Source organism: Colias eurytheme, chromosome 8 (assembly GCF_061535395.1).
Source record: "Colias eurytheme isolate Ceu_HAF_F1 chromosome 8, ilColEury1 Martin Lab GWU primary, whole genome shotgun sequence".
In the NCBI taxonomy this organism is placed as follows: Eukaryota; Metazoa; Arthropoda; class Insecta; order Lepidoptera; family Pieridae; genus Colias; species Colias eurytheme.
Window position 1 is genome coordinate 9847251 of NC_142987.1, and position 12722 is coordinate 9859972.

Sequence of the window (12722 nt, forward strand, 5' to 3'; positions counted from 1 at the left end):
TATAGCCACTCGCTATTAAGGGATCCTTTGTCCCCCATCAAGTGGCTTCATCCATCTATCATGTACCATCAAGAGCTTTGGTTTCAAGATGCAATTGCAGCAATGCAATGTTTACACATCACAAAGCGGTTTACAACCGGCGCACGCATGGACCTGTTGGGCGGGGGGCGCGTATCGACCGCCGGCCGCCGGCGGCCGGGGCGCGGCGGCCAGTCCTAGCGCAGACTTCGCACGTATCAGACGTCTGCACACCGCGAGTGATTTAGTGACGCTAGTGGTAACGTCATGCTGCCTCGGCACACGCCGCACTGAACGAACGTCTACAGGTGATTATAACCTTATATTTAGATCTTTGTTTAGATGTTGCGGCGAAATGTTTGGGTTTGCTGCGAGATTTTTTGCCGTTTACCGCTATTCTCGGTTTATTGTTTGTAAATCTATGAATTTAAAGTGCGCCGTACGTTTACGGTGGAACAAAGAAGCGTGTTTGATATTGTGTAATTGCTTGCATCTTTGTTGGTTTACCTGAATCTTAAAATTGTATTAGGTATTCTGTAATTTTTTTCTGCTTATTTTGCCGTCGGCATCGGCGTCTACGCCTTCATAAGTTCACTTTGCGAAGTATTTCCATAACTTTTAACTTCAAAACCAGCAAATAAATATTCTATATTTCTCGAATAAGTAAGGAATTGAAATTGCGTCACACAATTCGCCCTAGATCTTGTCCTTACAGCCTGTAAGTTACAGGCTGTAAGGTCGATAGATAACGAAACACGCAGTACGAGCACTTTGTCTAGCTGTAGTACCTACCTACATCGCGATATTCTGGTTTGACGTGAGGGTAACCTATTTAATATTAAATTAATAATATTTTTAAGTTAAAAGGGTTATAATAAAATATGATTTGCGGCGAACTTTCTTTTCTTCGGTTTTTGCTACAATTATTTCAGTTGTTGGGCGGATAAATTAAAGCAAAATAACATTTTATGATAATATTATTGTGTTTACACGAAGAAAAGATAAATGAGGAAAACTTTTTAACAGCATAAGGAATAATAAAAGTAAAGCATTTGCATAAAGCTGTAAAATTGTAATTTTATTCTGTAAAATAAAATAAAAAATTAATTCCTCAAATTGAAGAATCGTAGAAGGTTTTACGAGCTACGTCGTAGATGGGTTACGAGGCGGCTACGGCGTAGAAGTCTTATCTTAAAATCATGGCTTTCTAAAGCTTTTTTACCATGAATGCTACAAGGAAAGCTATATAAATAATGTTTTTGAAGGCGAATGATTTTATACATAAATTTCGGCTTTAAAGTATTTGCAAATTGAATTATTGAAGTATTTTATTACTGTACATTCTAACAATTTTACGAACGAAAACTGTAAGCACAAAACAATGAAAACAAATAAATATTTATTTATTTTAACAAAGTTCTATGACTTGGTTCAATTAATTTGATGTAGCCTGGTATAAGGAGGAGTTTTGTTGAATAAATTAAATTATATTATCATAACAAAACAGCTTAAATCCAAGATAAACCGGGCTTTATTGTTATTTAATTGAAATATATACAACAGCTTAGCTGACCCGGGCATTTTCCTACACCACGCTAATTTTCATTATTAAATCTACCTTTATTCTTCACTAGCTGCGCTCCGTGGTTCCACCCGCGTGGCTTCGCTTCTGTTGGTCTTAGCGTGATGATAAGCCTATAGCCTTCCTCGATAAATGAGCTATCCAACACCGAAATAATTTTTCAAATCGGATCAGTAGTTCTAGAGATTAGCGCGTTCAAACAAAAAACCTCTTCAGTTTTATAATATTAGTATAGATTGAAACAAAATTATAAAACACCCATATGTCTCAAGTTCATTTACAAAAAAGAAAATAATATCGTGTAGAAGTTGGTCTAAATAAAACATAACTTACAAAATATCAGTTTAGTATTTTAAGCGTTTATCAAGAACAATGGACGACCTAATTTTTTACTTCTATACGATATAGCGTTTTATTTTTATCATGTAAGAAGGCAAAGCAGACGCCGCGTCGCCTGTTGTACCTATTACGACATACAGTTTATATGAAGCACTTAATTGTGGATGTGCTTCATCGCTTGGAAGGAATAACATTTTTATGTAGTGAGAAAAATTAATTAAATATGGGTCTTATAGAGTGATCGTTTTTTTCTGATTAACTGAAACAAGTGTATTATATGGATTCTTTTAATTTTAACTGCAATGTTCTTACTAAAAAGTTTCAATACTTTGATAATCACACATCTCTAATTGAACCGTATCTAGTGTTCATTAATCATGTAATTAATCCAAAACATACACTAATTGTAATACAAAGTTAATTGGCTTGTTAGCAATAATTATCCAAGAAAATGATACATAATATTATACACTGAGTATATCAATCACTGAGTCAAAATCATAGTGTTCATTAGCAATCTATAGTCTATACTATCTATACTAATATTATAAAGCTGAAGAGTTTGTTTGTTTGTTTGAACGCGCTAATCTCGGGAACTACTGGTCCGATTTGAAAAATTCTTTCGGTGTTAGATAGCCCATTTATCGAGGAAGGTTATAGGCTATATATCATCACGCTACGACCAACAGGGGTAGAGCCACGGGGGTAAAACCGCGCGGAGCAGCTAGTAATATTATAAAGCTGAAGAGTTTGTTTGCTTGTTTGAACGCGCTAATCTCAGGAACTATTGGTCCGATTTGAAAAATTATTTCGGTGTTAGATAGCCCATTTAGCGAGGAAGGCTATAATATATCATCACGCTAAGACCAACAGGAGCGGAGCCACTCGGGTGAAACCGCGGGCGCGGCTAGTGATATTATATACCTTGTCTATAGGTGTCTATGTGTAGTATTAATTATTGAGCAATATTGTGATAGTGTGGCTTGCAATTAGCGTGTGGTACGTTAATCAATAGGTAACAAACATGGCCTAAAAGCCTTCGTAACAATTAGCCTATACTTGACCTGTATACTTCGTTTGTTTGATATCAACGTACGAATTTGTTATTTGTAGATGAGGGTTGGATACTAGAAAATGACGTTTTATTTCATTTTAAATCGGTACTTTTTATGAATTGGTTAACAATATCAAATTGATATTTATATTTTACTTCGAACACAGATATTAAATCATTGCATAGTAACAAACGAGAAAATTTTAAAAGACACAAAAATGAATGGAACTTCTTTTTAGGACTAAAGGAATTCGTTTTTAGGAAATAATCTCAAGATCGTCAATTTTTGCTTCATTTTAATTGTTTCACTATAACAGAGACATAGACCGGAGTGGCATAGACTTTATATTTCATTAGCATAACAGGCTAAACCCACGTTATTTAACATAGAAAGATAAGGAAAAATACATTCAATAAATTGGAGTGGTTACTAGCAGATAATAGTGCTGCTTCTGGAAACTTCTCAATCGAATTGTACACTATTTCCACCACAAGGTGAAACAAACATAATTACGTCATACCACGTGCAATATGTACCATGCATACATTTTGTATCATTTTTATAAGGTTTTTCAATACTAAAAGCAAATATTACCACCTGCAGGTAAAATCACTGACAGCGTATTAATTTGTAGACAGCTTGTTCAATATTTTTACAAGTTTTTCATAAATTATTAATTTTAACTGACAGATTAACTAAACAATACAAATCCAGAACATAAACTAATTGATGATTTTTCAATCCATGGATAAAACTTATCCGCCCAATGAAATAACCACGTAAAAATACACGATAATATTAAAATGTCACCCGTAAACTAACAAAGACGGGCAAAGAATACATTTTTGAAATGGTAGTTTAATACGTTATTCGACGAATAAGTATTAACCAAGGATTGAAAAATCAGCCCTAAATTGAACATAATTAAAAAGATAGCTTTCAGAGCTTTGGTTATTTTATGAAATCCCATAGCTATCAAGGGAAAGACGCACCAGGGCGCCATGTTATATAAGATGTCGTTTTTCATAAAGCAGTGAATCATAAAAAATAATTTAAGACTGACAGGGAATTTCCTAAAGTATAAGAAGGGACGAAGTCGAATATTCCCTCGACTGGAAGAAATTGCAAATTATATTTGCTGTAAAATGCGTATCTATTTAAATCGAATTGGTATTTATAATTTTATTCGATTATATTTTTATCACACAAATGACTTTTTAAAATATTAATTGAATATCTATAATTATGATAGTTCAATATCTTACTTACTATATTGAATACATTTATAATTTGTAATTTACATTCACCCCATTTAAGTAGATATAGTATTTAAGTATAGTATATTATTCAACTCAATTTTGTATATTAGGTAGTATTAGCATAGCAAAACTGCACAATTACAAAACAAAGAAAATACTTGATTCTCTTCTTAATTTAAATTAACCAACCTCTCAGTTTAGAACACGTAAATATTTTCACATAAATACTGATTTTGAAATGTAAATATGTAACATCAATCCACAAACGACGGATAAAACAATATCCGTTATATTTAGCACATTTCAATTATAAACAACTTGGGATTATTCACATTCAAAGATATTTTAGATTGTGTGTAACCTTCTTATGAGGAAATTGCTGAAATATTCTTTGAATTTTATCAGTACAATATTTAAAAACTTGTTTTAAAATGAGGTACAATCTAATTAGTTTACTGATATGACAGGAAATAGCATATTGCTTTAATGCTTTAGCAGAAGTTGTCATCTCGAAGACGAAGAAAACTTATATGTATTACAAATCGATTCATTTCTATAGCATTTAACTGTAGAATAAAATTGTGAATACAATTTTTTGAAGTTTTTCTTCCTGTGAACCATACTTCAGCAAATTCGTAAATTCGTAATACTTCAAAATTCCATTGTAGTTTATTATAATTGATTGTCTTAATAATTGCAATGAATACTAATTAAAAACATACGCCATAGCACAGTTTTCTTTTAACGAACGTTACATAACAGCATTCGAATCTATCGTATTTTTAAGACATGAAAGATTCAAAAAAGGGCTCATCAAAAAAGGTCGAAGGGCAAACGTTATGACATCAGACATGATTATCTATTCATTGTTTATTCTAGCTTGCCTTATGGGGCGTGTTTATTGACGAAACAATCGTAAAACACTGTTAACTTGTTTTTTCTAGTCGACCTGCTTTTTGTTTGCTAGCTCTTATCATATTTTTTAAAACAGTTGAGTGTAAATATTGAAGTATTATTCTAATAGGGGTTATAGGTTTTTCTTCGTAATAGTTAGGTTTTATATGTAGTAATTGTTAGGTATATAAAATGATAAATGTTGGAAATAATCGAGACTAATATGAGTTTAAAAAACTAAACATTGACTGAGAATAAATTGTGCTTTTTAGTAATATGAAACAATATTTCGTTGTTACTTATGTTTAATATTGTGGGACTTGGTTACTAAAGCTCTTATAAAGACTCATCTTATACGGTATACCTTTTTTGATCTTAAAATAATAATTAAATGGCAAATTTAAACTAAACATACATACGCACATCATTAATGAGCTTAACGAGCTTTTGGCTTCACCATAACCACATAAAAATAAAAAGACTTATTTCATTTGTACCATTTTCTTTTATTTTAATTAATTAAGATTTATGAATTGTTTTTAATAAAGTTATTGTTATAATTTTGTATAGGTACAATAATATCTTACATATGTGTTGTGGTGTTCTACAAAAATATTAATCCACAACACGCTATCATAACAAACGAACGTTATCAGCCTGAGTCACAGCAATAAATCGTTCAGCTAATGCAGTCAGTAGCTCGCCACAGACAGACTGACGTTTTCAAGTGTATGTAAATGAATAACTCGACTCTCGAGTGATACAAGTTCGGCTTACACCCTCGACGTGTCTGATTGATACACTTTGTAATAATGTGTATTTAGTTCGTTACATTCATGTTATATTCAAAGTCTGTATCCATATTGGAATCGTTTTGCTGAAGTATTGGACAGGCATAAAGACATAAATCTCAGTCTAAAATATAACTTACATTTAAACTGAGCTACTAAGGGACTTTTTGACCGCTTCCTTGGTAAACTGGTTGATGCGTGAACGTAACACCGAGGGGTCCTGGGTTCGATTCCCGTTGGAGACGAAGAAAAAAAAATGTCTCGGTCTGGCAGGACACAGAAGGCTGATCACCTACTTGTCCCTAAAGATAATCGATCAGTGAAACAGATGTATAATGCATCTGCCCCTTACCCCACTAGGGGACATGGGACTTCACTTAACTTTTTTCTTACTTTCCTTTCCGGACCAGAGCTTTGTAATAGTGCAAGAATTTCATTATTTTTGTCTTTTATATGCTGTTGCAGTAAGCTCGTTTTGCCTGAAAGCTTGATATTGATTTTATGAATACTAAGATAAAGGTATTGATTCAATGAACATTTTTAATTTTACTCAACAACATAACCCAAAAAGGATACAAAAGGGAAATGTTTACCAAACAAAAACCACCATATTGAAATAACTAAATTCTCTATTTTCTATCTATTATTCACAGACCTTCAGTAACAATTTGTATACAGATTAATCAATGACAATTTATCTACATTGCACAGTGAGTAGATCGCTTATCACCCCTGATACGTAGATATATTAATACCTATATGTAAATAAGCCGAGCATTGAATTGTGATAATGTATCCCTTGCTAAACTGCTAAACGGTTTGAGATGATTAATCTTCTAATACAGTTATGTGATTGGCCTTCATTAGACTTTGATTCGATTGCTGTTTGGTTTTAATCATACTGTATCGAGATAGTTCTGCGGTTTTAATGTGTATGCTCGTGGTAGGTATTTGTATAACAAAATCTGAAACGTTTGAAATACCTATAAGTTTTTTTAAAACTGAAAATTAAAAATATTCACAATTTTTGACATACATTTTTATTGAACATTTTAAATTTATTTTTAAATTCTTTTTCCGAAAGGATTGTAATTTATAGATGACGATTGACTACCGGACAATTTATAAATTTAAATTACAGTGTGGGTAGACCGAAATAAAATAATTATATTATAGGTACTTATTTGAAAATATTTTTTCGTCATTCGCAAATAAGATTTGAATAAAAATTAATGAATCGTTGCGAAAATAGCCTAGAAGCTAATTTAACAGTTCATTAAAGATACGAAAATATAAATATTAATAATCTTGCTGGAAATATAGACTAAAATAGGTTCAGCCGATGTTATCGGAAGCGAATAATTTGCTTGGCAAGTTTCCGGAACCCAGCGAAGCATCTTAATAAATAAAATATTGCATAGTTTATTATCTGTGATAGAGTATATTTATTAATTATTATTACCCGATATGATAGATTATCAATTTTTTCTTTGCAATTTTTACTGGCATATACAGATTAAAAGAAATATGTTTTGTGTAGGAATGTATGTTGGAAATAAATTATAGAGGGAATTTCAGAATTCTTATTCGACTTCACATCTTATTTTAAAATAATCTTATTGATATTATATATTTTTACCATTGATGCTAAAGTATGTGTAAACTATGAAAGTGACACTTTGAACCCATAAATTTGGTTAATCGGTAATTTATATTTCATTTTAGGGGTCTTATTTTAACGTTAAATATCAACACGAACAACATAGGTACATGCAACTCTAACATTGTGCACACAGTTTTTTCTTGCCACCACCTTATTTGCTTTATTCTGCACTTTTCTAATTTTAGATCTTCACACAAAAACAAGCAAGTTAAAACCGGTCTCTATTTATTCAACCAGTATATAAACTATTTATACGTTTCCAAACAATTAATCACAAGAAACATTAATTATTTAATTACAATCGCAATTCCAATCAAAACAGTTATTTTGGCAAAGCCCCCGTTGTTTTATTGTTACCAAATGTTTATAGATATCCGCTGTTAATATTTATTATCACTATTTAGGTTTACCTTCACTGATGTATTGAATGCACGTGAGTTTTGTCATATACGTCATGCTGCAAGGTTTATTTCCTTAATAATGAAATGTATCTAATATATAATTAAGAAGTTATACGTAATCTGTATCTTGCTTTGATATTTTTCTTAATTTAGAAGTACCTAAAAATTAATAAACGTCAATATATAACGTATGTCATGTATTTAGTCGAACTAATGCACAACATAATACCTACAACAGTTATCGGGTGGAATATATAATCATAATCAAAGTAGTAATTCTCCTAAGAAGTTTACTACGACTTTTAACTTTTCATATAGGTTTATTTGAACCTAGGGTCAACTCTATTTCTGTAAATGTCAACCGAATAAATGAGGCTAATCTTATATTTATTTCAAGCATAATTCTAGAGCATAGTTTGACGATATAATTCCAAAATAGGAATATTGAGTGAGGGTATAGTTACCTATTTTTAGATTACATCTAAAGCTTAGCTTTTCTAGTGCGTTTAAAACACAAACACAACCAAATATTGTGGGAAATATTCTTCTATGACTGAATGAAATGAGGATAAAATTTGACATGATTGGACTGTATATTCTTAACAACCTTTTGTTAAAATTTCTTATTACTTTTTTCTAAAGGTTATTACAAACCGTATGAATATTTTTCCTTATTTATGGAATAGATTGGATGAGTAAGTGATTGATTTTTCTTTTGGGTAGGCCGTAGGTAGTAAGTAGGGCGAAGATTGATTCAAAGTTGTTGTAACAAATTGGGAGGATTACGTAGGCTCTAATAGAATGTGTAGGTATGCGTGTAGGTACATATAATTTAATGAATGAAACCTTAAATATAAATAAATTTTATAAAAGCTTTTTTTCCCATTTAAATGATGATAATAATCATATACAAAACGAACTACCTACGTAGGTTCTATTGCAAATTAAATATAATAAAATATAGGTAATATTGCAAATTAAAATTATTCTGGTTAAACGACCTCGGATCTAAATTCTTTAAACCATATTATACTTTGTATAGGAAATTCGACTAAACGAATCCAACACCCCCCTTCATCATGCCATTATTTATTATGCATCGTATTTGATATCAACTACTCGTAGACTTGATATACTTCTATAGGTACAGATAATAAATTGTCACAGTGGTATGTAGATAGTAGATACTTAATCTAATAGTTTATATCTGTGATTATATCCTTATATGTAATATTGTAAATGTTAAAGTTTGTGAGGGTAGACGATGTCGTTCACACAAAAAAGCTGATAGGAATGTACTTTATGAAATTTGTTTAAAAGTTAGCTTATTTGTTTTTGTGTTTTCACTATTAGATAAAGCGTAATTCACATGTCTTATTTTGATTCCTTGTAATGTAGATAATACTACAACATAATATTTTATCTGAAACTACCCTGCGGTTTTACCCACAGTGCTCCACTCCTGTTGGTTTTAGCAGGATGATATAGCCTTCCTCGATAAATGGGCTATCTAACACCGAAAGAATTTTTCAAATCGGACCAGTAGTTTTTAAGATTAGTGCGTTCAAACATACAAACTCTTCAGCTTTATAATATTAGTATAGATTTAATTGTTCAGTAGCTAGTGTCTCTCGAGACTTAGGTCTTGACGCAATGGTTATAAGTCCTAACAACATTTACCATGTTTTCAACTAGCAACGGTCGAAATAACGTCCATTACTCTTCATACTCGACAAGGTTAAGTACACAGCGGGTATTTCAAATCATTTAGCTGCAAATGAAACAGGACATTATTTGTTAATTCGTAAAGTTTGTTTTTCCTCAGCACTTTTGTTGTGTGATCAGCTGTTTCGTGTTGGAAATGGTATAATAATAATAATAATAATACGGGCATTTCTCCGCAACTCGACGTCAAGCGCCTATTTTGCGTGAGAGAGGGAGGTGGGGGAAACCAGCTAAAATTGAAACCACCCGAGCTCCTCCATGAAGCCAAGCAGCTTGTGAGGGCTGCCAAAGGCTTCGGGGAGGGACCCGGGAGACCCCAGGTGTCTTGCCCTGTACTCCGCAACCCCCTTACATTCCATGATGACGTGGGCTGCCGTTTCCTCGGTCTCCATGCATGCTCTGCATAGCGGACTGTCTGTGATCCCTAGATTGAAGAGATGTTTGTTAAAGGGGCCGTGCCCTGTGAGGGTCCCTGTTATTACGCGTAGTTGCACTCTACGTAGGTTGAGAAGCCGACGTGCAAGTCTCGAGTCAATGTCCGGTAGGGCTTCTCTGGCTTGCTTGCAGTCAGATCTGCATGACCATTCCGCTCTCTGAGCAGTGCTAGTGAGCTGGGTAATCATCATCCGGGTCCAGCTAGCAGGTAGCGGTATAATGGGAAAAGGTCCCATGACCGGTGTTTCAGATGCCCTTCTGGCTAGTATATCAGCAGCATCGTTTCCACGTGAGCTACTGTGTCCTTTTATCCATTGTAATACTAGGGAATTTCCCAGGTCACATACCTTGGTAAGGGCTAAGTGACACTCAAGGGTCAACCCTGAAGTGAATTCATGGCTTTTGATTGCCATGAGTGCTGCTTTACTATCCGATAAGATCCGAATCGAATAGTTTGTTACATTTCTTTTAATTATGGCCGAAGCTGCAAGTAGAAGTCCTAGGCATTCAGCCTGAAAGACTGTATTATGGGGTCCCAAGGGGTGCGAGATGTTAATGTTTAGGTCCTCAGAGAAGACCCCAGCACCCGTGCCATTTCCAGTCTTAGACCCGTCCGTGAAGATTAGTAGGTCTTCAACGCTGTTGTGTTCTGACGTGTATTCACGTAGCTGTATCTTATATTTCTTGTCAAAGATGAATTGTTTTGGGATCTTATCACTTATGGCAAGGAGTGAGGACTCCTTCTCAGCTGCCATAGTTAAGATCTTACTGTGTGCTGTAGGCACCATTCTCCATAGGTTTTGTGTCTTTAACCTTACAGCTGTCGCTAGAGCTTCTTGTCTTACAAAAAGATGTAGGGGTGGCAGGTCGAGCATTGCCTCAATCGCAGCAGTCGGTGTTGTGCTCATGCTGCCAGTGATTGCCAGACAGGCGAGTCTTTGAAATCTCTGCAGTTTGCTTATAGCCGCCGATTGTTGTGTCTTTGGCCACCAAACCACAGAGCCGTAAGATAGCATTGGTCTTATGACAGTTTTGTAGAGCCACATTGTGACTTTCGGGGAGAGCCCCCATCTATTACCAATCATTTTGTGGCACTGCCAGAAAGAAATGCTTGTTTTTTCGATCTTATTCTCAAGGTGTTTGTTCCAGTTGAGTTTATCGTCTAAGGTAATCCCGAGGTACTTAACCTCTTTCGATAACTGAAGTACGGAGCCAAATAGCTTTGGTAGCTGGTAGCTTCCTAGAAGGCGTCGGTTAGTGAATAGAACAAGTTCCGTCTTGCGCGGGTTCACTGAAAGGTCATATTTGTTGCACCAGCGCTCAACTATTGATAGAGCTCTCTGTGTAATTTCACAGACAACACTCGTGAACTTACCAGAGATAAGTATTACTAGGTCATCTGCATATCCAATGGTATGGAATTTGTTTTTGTTTAGTGTGCTGATCAAGTCGTTCACAACTAGGTTCCACAGGAGCGGTGAGAGAACTCCCCCTTGTGGGCAGCCTCTGGTGACCAGCACTTTCTTTGTTTTATCCTTGCTAAGTTGTATCTCTCTACTGCCTAGCATGTTTATAATCCATGAGACTACTGTGGGGTTAACCTCATGCTGTGATAGGGCATTTTGTATACTTGAGTAGTGTGTCTTATCGAAAGCTCCCTCAATGTCTACGAAAGTGCCCAAGCACATTGATTTTTCTTGTAGGGCTTCTTCTATTTTGGACACTACACAGTGTAAGGCCGAATCGGTAGATTTACCGTGGCTGTAAGCATGTTGGTTCCGATGTAATGGAATACGCACGAGGGCAGTATCCCTAATGTGTCTGTCACAGAGCCGTTCTAATGTTTTGAGTAAAAAGGATGTGAGGCTGATAGGTCTGTGGGCTTTCGCATCCGTGTAGTCTGTTTTCCCTGGTTTAGGAATGAAAATAACATCAACAGTCCTCCAGCTGGTCGGTATATAGCCGTGAGCGAGGCTGGATGTCAGAATGGCAGATAGGTGAGACGTGAGTATCGGCCCCCCCCATTGTAGTAAAGCCGGGTATATACCATCTGGACCAGGTGCCTTGTATGCTTGAAAGCTGTCGATTGCCCATTGTACTTTTTCCTTACTGACTATGAGCTCAGCAGTACTCCAGTTTTCCTCACATGGTGTGTGGGTTGCTGTGTCTTTCCTTTCATGTCGTTGTATGAATTTGCAGCCGGGGAAGTGTGTCTGCATCAGAACAGCTTCCGTCTCAGCTGGTGTTTTTGTAAGAGTGTTGTCGCATTTTTTGATCGATCCCAGCTTGGACGTATTGCAGCAGGAGATGACTTTGCGCACTCTGTTTGCTTGATTACAGGATTCAATGCCATCACAGAATTTCTTCCATCCTGCACTGCTTCTGAATCTTATTTGTCTTTTGTATTCAGCTTTGTTTACTTTGTAAGTGTTCCAATCGTGGTCGCAGTTAGTGTTCATTGCACGGTTCAGTGATCTTCTGACCAATTGTCTTTGTTTGGCAAGTTCCGGTCCCCACCAGGATTGCTGTTTGGCACCTGTTGCTTTCGTTACCCGCAGTG

The 12722-nt window shown here is 35.0% G+C and overlaps 1 protein-coding gene across 1 annotated transcript in view; it reads left to right on the forward strand.

Annotated features, from left to right (window-relative positions):
* The first annotated feature begins 225 nt into the window (after positions 1 to 225).
* LOC149906736 (uncharacterized) overlaps positions 226 to 12722 on the forward strand; it is a 35885-nt gene continuing 23388 nt past the window's right edge. Inside the window, exon 1 of the mRNA XM_090104921.1 lies at positions 226 to 326. The gene's annotated coding sequence lies outside the window, so the exon portion shown is untranslated. The remainder of the gene's footprint in view (positions 327 to 12722) is intronic.